This window comes from Gopherus evgoodei, chromosome 12 (genome assembly GCF_007399415.2).
Source record: "Gopherus evgoodei ecotype Sinaloan lineage chromosome 12, rGopEvg1_v1.p, whole genome shotgun sequence".
Lineage (NCBI taxonomy): Eukaryota > Metazoa > Chordata > Testudines > Testudinidae > Gopherus > Gopherus evgoodei.
This window is the reverse complement of record NC_044333.1, coordinates 6,759,275-6,769,159: the sequence shown is the minus strand read 5'-3', so window position 1 is coordinate 6,769,159 and position 9,885 is coordinate 6,759,275.

Sequence of the window (9,885 nt, the reverse complement as noted above, 5' to 3'; positions counted from 1 at the left end):
CATGGGTTATGTTTTTTCCCTGCTTGTTTTAGCCTTCACAGGCCCTGGCAGGACAAGCCTTGCTTTCCTGCTTTCGCTGGGGGTCTCAGTGGAAGACTCAGAGCTGTGAGTTGGAAAGCTCTCCGCCCTTATAAAAGGGGAGCATGCTGCTGAATCTGTGACCAAAGAGCTTTTCTCCCAACTTTTTATACAAGTGTTGGAGTTTAAATTAGTTTGTAACAAAACCAACAAAAAGTCTTCATAAGACTCTCATCCTCCCATCCCTAAATTGGATCTCACATGCATGACCCCTCTTCTCCTATCCTATTAGCGCTTTGGTCATCTAGAGCAGGGGGTCTGAACTTGTTTCTTTCCAGGGCCACCCATTGGATTCAGGGGGCCTGGGGTCTTTGGCAGTAGGGGGCAGCAGGGGGCCCCCGGGCGTGTGGGAGGGCAGCGGAGTTTAATCGTTAACTGGAATCGAGAAGCATCAAGCTTATCAGTTAACTGGTTATACCATTACATCCCTACTCCGGGTGAGGGGGGGACAGGCTCAGGGCTTCGGCCAAGGGGAGGGCACGGACGTAAGGGGCGGAACCGTGGACAAGCCTCCCCAAAGGGGGGCTCCACCCATTGGATTCAGGGGGCCTGGGGTCTTTGGCAGTAGGGGGCAGCAGGGGGCCCCCGGGCGTGTGGGAGGGCAGCGGAGTTTAATCGTTAACTGGAATCGAGAAGCATCAAGCTTATCAGTTAACTGGTTATACCATTACATCCCTACTCCGGGTGAGGGGGGGACAGGCTCAGGGCTTCGGCCAAGGGGAGGGCACGGACGTAAGGGGCGGAACCGTGGACAAGCCTCCCCAAAGGGGGGCTCCACCCGCTGCCTATGGAGACAGCCCCAGTGCGCGCCCCTTGCCCCCATTGCTGGGCCTGCCCTGCAGAGGCATGGGGCTGACACAAGCAGCTGTGGGGAAGCCATGGGTAGCCTTGGCCAGGTCCTGTCCTTTCCCTTAGTCTCCATGAGTAGCTGACTTGCTGGCATGGCATCAGGCTGGGATCCTGTGGGGAGCGGGCCTGAAGGAGCCTTCCCCTGTCTGAGTCCAACCGGCTAGAGCCTGAACCTACCAGCGTGAAGCCCAGCCGCGTGGCAGCCTACCTTGCTTGAACCTCCACTCCAATTGCCTTCCAATCTAGGACACCTGGGCCTCAGCCAGGCCGTTTTCTTTCAAACAGAGGTTGAAAGGAAGGGAAGAAAGTTCTTCGCTGACAGATAGCCTCCCCCCACTTCAGCTCTGCTTTTCAATTCAGTAACATCATTTATGAGAGGAAAGAAGCAGGAGGCATGAAACATGTAAAACTAATCTGAGGGGAAGGCGGCCAGATTTGCTACGCTAATAATGTTAAACAGTTTTGAATATATCTGTTCGTTCAATTAGTGTGTAGGTGGATGGAAAAATGGCTAGCAACAATGAGTGGTTTTGAGGTTCCAGAATACCCCGTTTTACTCAACCTCCTTTTATATTTATTAAGTTGATTTGCTTTCACCACCAGTACAAATAGCTTTGTAAAATTGTGATGAAAATTAACCTGCCCAGACGTGCCATCATTCATAATGAAAAACATTTTCCTTACCCATTTTCTTTTTTAAAAAGAAGATTTTGACAGGAAATCAAGTGTTAGAACTATTAATTTTGATGTTTTTCCTCTTTACTTTGTAACTGTCAGTAAGACGTGCTGTTTGATCTTTTCTTACATATACTCCTGGGGGAATTCTGTAAGGAATCTATTTGTCAAAAACATTTCCAGAATTTTTTATGTGGTCTCTATTGTTACAGACATACTTGCTAACAGGTATTTTGAAATAAGCTACCAAAATAATTGAAAGTGGCATGATTATATGGGGTTATTTTGACAAAATATGCAGAATTTTAAAATATTAAATGCAGAATTTTTAATTTTTTGGCACAGAATTCCCCCAGGCGTAATGCGGGTGCATTTGTCTTGCAGGATCATGACCTTAGAATGAAAGCTCCATAGGGCAGGGATTGTCTCTCCTTTATGTATGTGTAAAGCACCAAGTATAATGGGGTCCTGGCTGGAGTCATTAAGTGCTACACCGATATTGTTATATGAGTAATAAGTTCCCTCCCAGGAGCTGAGGCTGCTTTTCTGGGACAGATCAACAGGGGCACGGGTTTATTTTTTAAAGTTTTTGTGAAGTGGCTCCAAAATAAACTTAGAAGAGAAAAACACACACAGCCCTCCCCAAGAATCTAGATTCAGGGTCCCCCAGGCTCTCCATTATCACTCCCCATTTATGAGCAATGAATACATTTCCTTTCCCTACCTGCTCTGCTCTTTGGCAACCCTGTGTTGCTGCAGATCTCTGAAGCACTGAGGTCCATAATTTTCAGGAGTAAAAAGATTCATGTGAAAATTCCTGCTTGATAAACCCCAAGCCAGAGAGAGACCTTAAAAAGAACATCCGATTTGATGTTTTCTCCCAGTGAGGGGGCACACACACCTCTCGTGAGCGCCTCCTGTCCAGTGTGTGCAAACCTGCACTCCCTTTCTCTGCTGGCAGTGGCCCCTGTCGCAGTTATCCTTGTCAGGAGGATTTCCAGTGGTTCATCACATGAAGGAATCCCATCTGGGTTAAAAGGTCCCATAGGGCCTATCACAGTGCCCTTGTCAGTATCTGCAGCCCTGTCTCTAGGCTGTTCTCAGCCCCTTCTGGGCTAGCTTTAAGTCTGTGTCTGCTCTGGTATAAAGCTGCATCCCCAGGGCTTTCTCCTTGGAGACTAAGTCCTGCCCTTCACTTGGGCCTCTTAACAAGCATTATCCCCTTCTTGGAGCTTACGCTACCCTGCCACTGTCCAGGACCCAGGCCCGTCCCCAACTCGGGGACCCTACAAATAGGAGCCACGTGCTGCTCCCTGTAATAGTTGCTGCTGCTGTTGTTCCCTGGCGCTTCCCCCGTAGTGCCTTCTACTTCACCCTTATCTCAGGGTTGAAGTTCTTCCTCACAGAATGTCAGTGTCACCAGATCCCTTAAACGCCAGCAAAGAGCACCATTCTTCCTCCTCTGGTCCCTGCCAGGAACTGACTAGCTCAGGCCTCGCAGCGGCTTTTATCTGAGCCTGCTGAGTTCTGATAGGCTGCAGAGAAGCAGCCTTTCTAGGCAGGCCTGAAGGACCCCCCTTTACTAGGACATGGGGGCCTCACGGGGCTCAGGACACCTCATCACAGTCCCCTTAGACACAAAGAACCCGAGTCTAAGAAGTGAATCACAAGTGCTTGATGCTGGAATGGATAAAAGACAAATGCCTGCTGATATAGAAGATAGTGTGAAGCAGCAGTTTTCAACCAGGAGTCTGGAACCCCCTGGGCCACAAGCAGGTTTCAGGGGGTCTGCCAAGCAGAGCCCAACGGTTGACTTGCTGGGGCCTAGGCCAGAAAGCTGAAGTACTGCGGTGCAGGGCTGAAGTCTGGGGCCCTGAGCCCCACCATCTGGGACTGAAGCCGAAGCCCAAGCAGTGTAGCTTTGCAGGGCCTGCTGGGGCATGGTGCCCCAGCCAATTGCCCTGCTTGCTACCCCCAAATATAATTATAGGTTATTAGGTTTGTGTCACGGAGTGTGGGGAGTCCAGTCCTGCACCCCTCTTCCTGGGACCCACAGTGACTCTTAGCCAGCCAGTAAAACAGAAGGTTTATTGGACAACAGGAACACAGGTTACAGCAGAGCTTGAAGGCACATTCAGGACCCCTCCATCGAGTCCTTCTGGCTTTCAGGGTGCTTGGATCCTAGCTAGGATACCCTGAATTCCGCCCACTCAGCCCCAAGCCCAAACTCCAACTGCTTCCCTCCTGCCACTCCCTTCCTTTGTCCACCTTCCCGGGCACAGGTGTTCACCTTTCCCCTCCCTTACCTAGCTCAGGTTACAGGCTCCGGTATCGTCCATCCCCTAAAGTCCTCCCCTGCTCTCCCATTCCCCACACAGACAGCCCCTACTCCATTACATCTCTCCCTCCTTCGAGACTGAACTGAGCGGGGTCACTCTGCCCAGTGACCTGGGGAAGTTCAGGGCCCCCTCTCCGGGACAACGCGTCCGCTATCAGGTTGGCACTTCCCTTCACATGGACCACGTCCATGTCATAGTCCTGCAGGAGCAGGCTCCACCTCAGGAGCTTGGCGTTGGCTCCTTTCATCTGGTGCAGCCAGGTCAGGGGAGAGTTGTCGGTGTGCATGGTGAAGTGTCGTCCAAAGAGATATGGCTCTAGCTTCTTAAGGGCCCACACCATGGCCAGGCATTCCTTCTCGACGGCCGCGTAGTTTTGCTCCTGGGGTAGCAGCTTCTTACTCAGGTACACGATGAGGTGTCTCTCCCCCTTTTCATCCTCCTGCATTAACACCGCCCCCAGTCCCGTGTCTGAGGCGTCGGTGAACACCATAAAGGGTTTGTCAAAATCTGGGTTTGCCAGAACTGGGCCACTAACCAGAGCCTCCTTCAGCGCCCGGAAAGCCTCCTGGCACTGCTCAGTCCAGATCACCTGGTCTGGCTTCCCCTTTTTGCACAGTTCAGTGATGGGGCCGGCTATGGCACTAAAGTGGGGCACGAACCTTCGATAGTACCCCGCGATCCCAATAAAGGCCTGGACTTGCTTTTTGGTTTTGGGAGCAGGCCAGTCTCTGATCACCTCCACCTTGGCTGGTTCCGGCTTCAGGCAGCCGCTTCCCACCCGATGGCCCAGGTAAGATACTTCAGCCATCCCCACCTTGCACTTCTCAGCCTTTACTGTTAACCCAGCCTTTCCGAGTTCGTCCAGGACTTGTTTAACCTGGGACATGTGGTCCTCCCAGGTCTGGCTGAAGACGCAGATGTCGTCAATATACGCCACTGCAAAACTCTCCATCCCCCTCAGTAGCTGATCCACCAGGCGCTGGAAGGTGACCGGTGCTCCCTTGAGGCCGAAGGGCAGGGTCAGAAACTCGTAGAGCCCCAGAGGGGTGATAAAGGCCGATTTCAGCCTGGCATCTGCGTCCAGCGGCACTTGCCAGTAGCCCTTTGTAAGATTCATAGTGGTGAGGTACCAAGCACCTCCCAGCTTGTCTAGGAGCTCGTCAGGCCTGGGCATGGGGTAGGCATCAGATACGGTAATGGCATTGAGCTTTCGATAGTCCACACAGAACCGGATTGACCCATCCTTCTTGGGAACCAGCACCACTGGCGAGGCCCAAGGGCTGGAAGACGGCTGGATCACCCCCAAAGCCAGCATGTCCCTGACCTCTCTTTCAAGATCCTGGGCAGTTTTACCAGTGACCCGAAAAGGGGAGCATCTTATAGGGGGATGTGACCTGGTCTCCACCCGGTGGACAGTCAAATTAGTGCGTCCAGGCTGGTTGGAAAACAGCTGTCAGTATAGATGCAGCACCCCCCTGATCTCAGCGTGCTGGCCCGGGGTCAGCTGATCAGAGAGGGGAATCGCCTCCAGGGGGGAACCAGCTTTAGTCCCTGGGAATAGATCCGCTAAGGGGTCATCTCCCCGCCCCTCGCAATGTCCACACACGGCCAGCACCACATTCCCCCTGTCATAGTATGGTTTCATCATGTTCACATGGTACACCCGACAGTGATGTGCCCGGTTTGACAGCTCCACCACATAGTTTACCTCATTCAGTTGCTTGATAACCTTGAAGGGCCCTTCCCAGGTGGCCTGGAGTTTGTTTCTCCCCCCGGGGATGAGAACCATCACCTGATCCCTGGTGGCGAAGGCACGGGCCCGTGCCGTGCAGTCATACCAGACCTTCTGCCTCCTCTGGGCTAGGGCCAGATTCTCCCTGGCCAGGCCCATGAGCTCGGCCAGTCTTTCCCAGAAGGTCAGGACATACTCCACCACTGACTATCCCTCAGGAGCGGCCTTCCCCTCCCATTCATCCCTCATCAGGTCTAGGAGCTCCCTTACCCGCCTTCCATACAACAGCTGGAAAGGTGAAAACCTGGTAGATTCCTGGGGTACCTCCCTGTACGCGAACAGCAAGTGAGGTAAGTACTTGTCCCAATCCTGCGGGTGCTGGTTCATAAATATTTTTAGCATCATCTTCAGCATCCCGTTGAACCTTTCCACCAGCCCGTTGGACTGGGGGTGATACGCTGAGGCCCAGTTGTGCTGGACCCCACATTTCTGCCATAAGGACCGGAGCAGGGCCGACATGAAGTTGGACCCCTGATCCGTTAAGACCTCCTTGGGGAACCCCACCCGGCTGAAAATTGTCAGCAGTGCATCTGCCACTGTGTCTGCTTCGACAGAGGACAAGGCCAACGCCTCGGGATAGCGAGTGGCAAAATCCACCACCACCAGGATGTATTTCTTCCCTGACCGGGTCATCTTGCTGAGGGGTCCCACTATGTCCATGGCCACCTTCTGGAAAGGTTCTTCTATGACGGGTAAAGGCCTCAAAGCCGCTTTCCCCTTGTCCCGGGCCTTCCCCACCCTCTGGCAGGAGTCACAGGATTGGCAGTACTGTCGGACCTGGGTAAAGACCCCAGGCCAGTAAAAGTTCTGTAGCAGCCTCTGCCTGGTGCGCCGGATTCCCTGGTGCCCTGCGAGAGGGATGTCATGGGCCAGGTACAGCAGCTTGTGGCGAAACTTCTGGGGGACCACCAGCTGCCTCCTGATCCCTCATGACTCTACTTCCCCTGGGGGAGCCCATTCTCGGTACAGGAACCCCTTCTCCCACAGGAACCTCTCCTTGCAACCTCTCCTCATGGTCTGTACTGCACTAAGGTCAGCCCGGTCCCTGGGCTTCCGCAAGGAGGGATCTTTCTGCAACTCGGCCTGGAACTCAGCAACTGGGACTGGGATGGGGATCGGCTCTCTCTTGCTGGCTGGGTCTGAGGCTGCAGCCGCTCTGAACTGTGCCCCTGGGCGTTCCCCGCCCCCTGGGTTAGGGTCCTGCACCTCGGGTGGAGTACCTTCCCCGTTGTCGGGTGCAGTGCCCTTTGCCGACTCTGACTACGAGTCACGACCAGGGCACTCTGGGTGTTACTAGGCCAGTCCTCGAGGTCCCCTCCCATTAACATGTCCATGGGCAAATATGGGTGTACCCCCACATCCTTGGGGCCCTGCTTGGCCCTCCACTTCAGGTGTACCCTCGCCACGGGCACCTTGGTACCACCCATGCTCATCAGGGTCAGGTAGGTGTCGGGCACCATCCGATCTGAGGCCACCACCTCGGGCCGGGCCAGCGTCACCTCTGCGCCCGTGTCCCAGTACCCAGTGACCTCTCTCCCATCTACCTCCAGGGAAACAATGCATTCTTTCTGGAGGGTCGGGCCCCACGCCCACTCGGTAAACCAAAAACCCGGAGCCTGGAGCATCCAGCCACCCAGAGGAGCTGACCTGGGGACCTCCTCCCTCCTCCACAGGTGGTATGTTGTCAGCCCCCCTTTCCTGGGAATGTAGCCCCTCCTCAGATTGGGTTTTTACCCAGTCCACCCTCTGCGGGTTGGGTCTGCTTGGTCTGTCCCTGAGCTTGGGGCACTGGGCCCATATGTGGCCTCGTTGGCCACAGCGATAGCAGCCCACATCTCGTGAGTCCCCTTGAGTGGGTCGGAGGGACCTGACACTGGATGTTCCCCTTTTGGGGGGGTTCTCCATAGGCCCCTTTTGGGAGGTCCCATGATGATTCTCTCTCTGCGTTGAAGCAGGCCTGCTCCTTCGAGACTCCTCCCTGCCATCCCCTGCCCGAATGTCCACAAATTGGTCGGCCAGCTGGCCTGCGTGCTGTGGGTTCTCCAGCTTCTGGTCCATCAACCACAGCCTCAAGTCGGACGGGCACTGCTCGTACAGGTGCTCCAGTATGAATAGGTCAAGCAGGTCCTCTTTAGTTTGGGCCCCAGCTGTCCACTTGCAGGCATACCCCTGCGCCTGGTTGACCAGTTGTAGGTATGTGACCTCACGGGTTTTATGCTGACTCCAGAACTTTTTCCGGTACATCTCAGGAGTCAGCCCAAACTCGCGAAGCAGGGCCTGTTTGAACAGTTCGTAGTCCCCTGCCTCCGCCCCTTTCAGTCGGCTGTACATCTCCACGGCTGTGGAGTCCAGTAAGGGGGTGAGTACTGCAATCCTGTCTGTAGGGTCAACCCCGTGCAGCTCGCAGGCATTCTCAAAGGCCGTCAGGAAGGTATCTATGTCCTCCCCCTCCTTACACCGGGGCAGCAAGTGCTTATCACAGCTCTTTGTAGGCTTGGGTCCCCCCTCACTCACCGCAGCCGGGGCCTCACTGCTCTTCAGCTGGGTCAGGTCCAGCTCATGTTTACGCTGTTTCTCCTTCTCCTCCAGCTCTTGCCTCTTTAACTTGAGCTCCTCCCGTCTCAGCTCCCTTTCATATTCCAGCCGCATCCGCTCCAAGGATGCCGAGCGTCGCTGGGAGGATCCCCTGCTGGGGGGTGAGCTTCACCAGGAGGATCCCCTGCTGGCCGGGGGGGTCACGGTGCCCTCCGTATTCACTGGGCTCCTCCTCGCCCTTCCCCTAGGCCTAGGAAGGGAGGGTCTCGGGAAGCCCTCGTCCGCCAGCTGACCACTCCCAGCGGGGACAGACACTGGTGCCTGCGCTGCATCTGCCAGGCTGCTTCCCTCAGAGACAGGGCTCCGTTCATTCATGCGCTCTCCCTGCTCCAGCTGGGCAATCAGCTGGTCCTTGGTGAGCCTCCCCGGGTGCAGCCCCCTCTGCTTGCACAGCTCCAGCAGGTCACACTTGCGCCACTTGGCATACATCTTCCTGCTGGCCACTCACAGTGCAGGGTGCTCGCCGCTCCCCACGGTTTCCAGGGGGACCCCTAGTGCACCAGCCCTTCTTGAGGTCACCACCTCTCTGCCAGGGTCGAGCTGTAGACTCCTCCGCCCCTGGGACCGCTCGCTGCAATCCCCCGGGGGACCCTGTAACTGCAAAGTCCTTCTCACTGGGCACACACTCCCAGGGGTTAATCACCCCTTCGTTTTACTGCTCCCCAGTCACTTACTACAGGAAGCGTCGTCCACGGGGTGCAGTATCTCCCACCGCTGCCACCAGTTGTCACGGAGTGTGGGGAGTCCAGTCCTGCACCCCTCTTCCTGGGACCCACAGTGACTCTTAGCCAGCCAGTAAAACAGAAGGTTTATTGGACAACAGGAACACAGGTTACAGTAGAGCTTGCAGGCACAGTCAGGACCCCTCCATCGAGTCCTTCTGGACTTTCAGGGTGCTTGGATCCTAGCTAGGATACCCTGACTTCCGCCCACACAGCCCCAAGCCCAAACTCCAACTGCTTCCCTCCTGCCACTCCCTTCCTTTGTCCACCTTCCCGGGCAAAGGTGTTGACCTTTCCCCTCCCTTACCTAGCTCAGGTATCGTCCATCCCCTAAAGTCCTCCCCTACTCTCCCATTCCCCACACAGACAGCCCCTACTCCATCACAGGTTGGAAGGGACCTCAGGAGATCATCTAGTCCAACCCCCTGCTCAAAGCAGGACCAATCCCCAACTAGCCCCCTCAAGGATTGAACTTGAGGCCAATGTTCAAACCACTGACTATCCCTCCCTCCAAATATAATTTGAGATATACCTATCTCATAGAGCTAGAAGGGACCTTGAAAGGTCATCGATTCCAGCCCCCTGCCTTCACTAGCAGGACCAAGTACTGATTTTGCCCCAAATCCCTAACTAGCCCCCTCAAGGATTGAGCTCACAACCCTGGGTTTAAGAGGCCAATGCTCAAACCACTGAGCTATCCCTCCCCTCACAATACAGGCCTTGGCTTTTATATGCAGAAAAACAGTTGTTGGGGCACAGGTGGGCTGTGGAGTTTTTATAGCATGTTGGGGGGGTGCTCCATGGGTGGTGGGTGAACCCCTGCTTTAGGGAGACT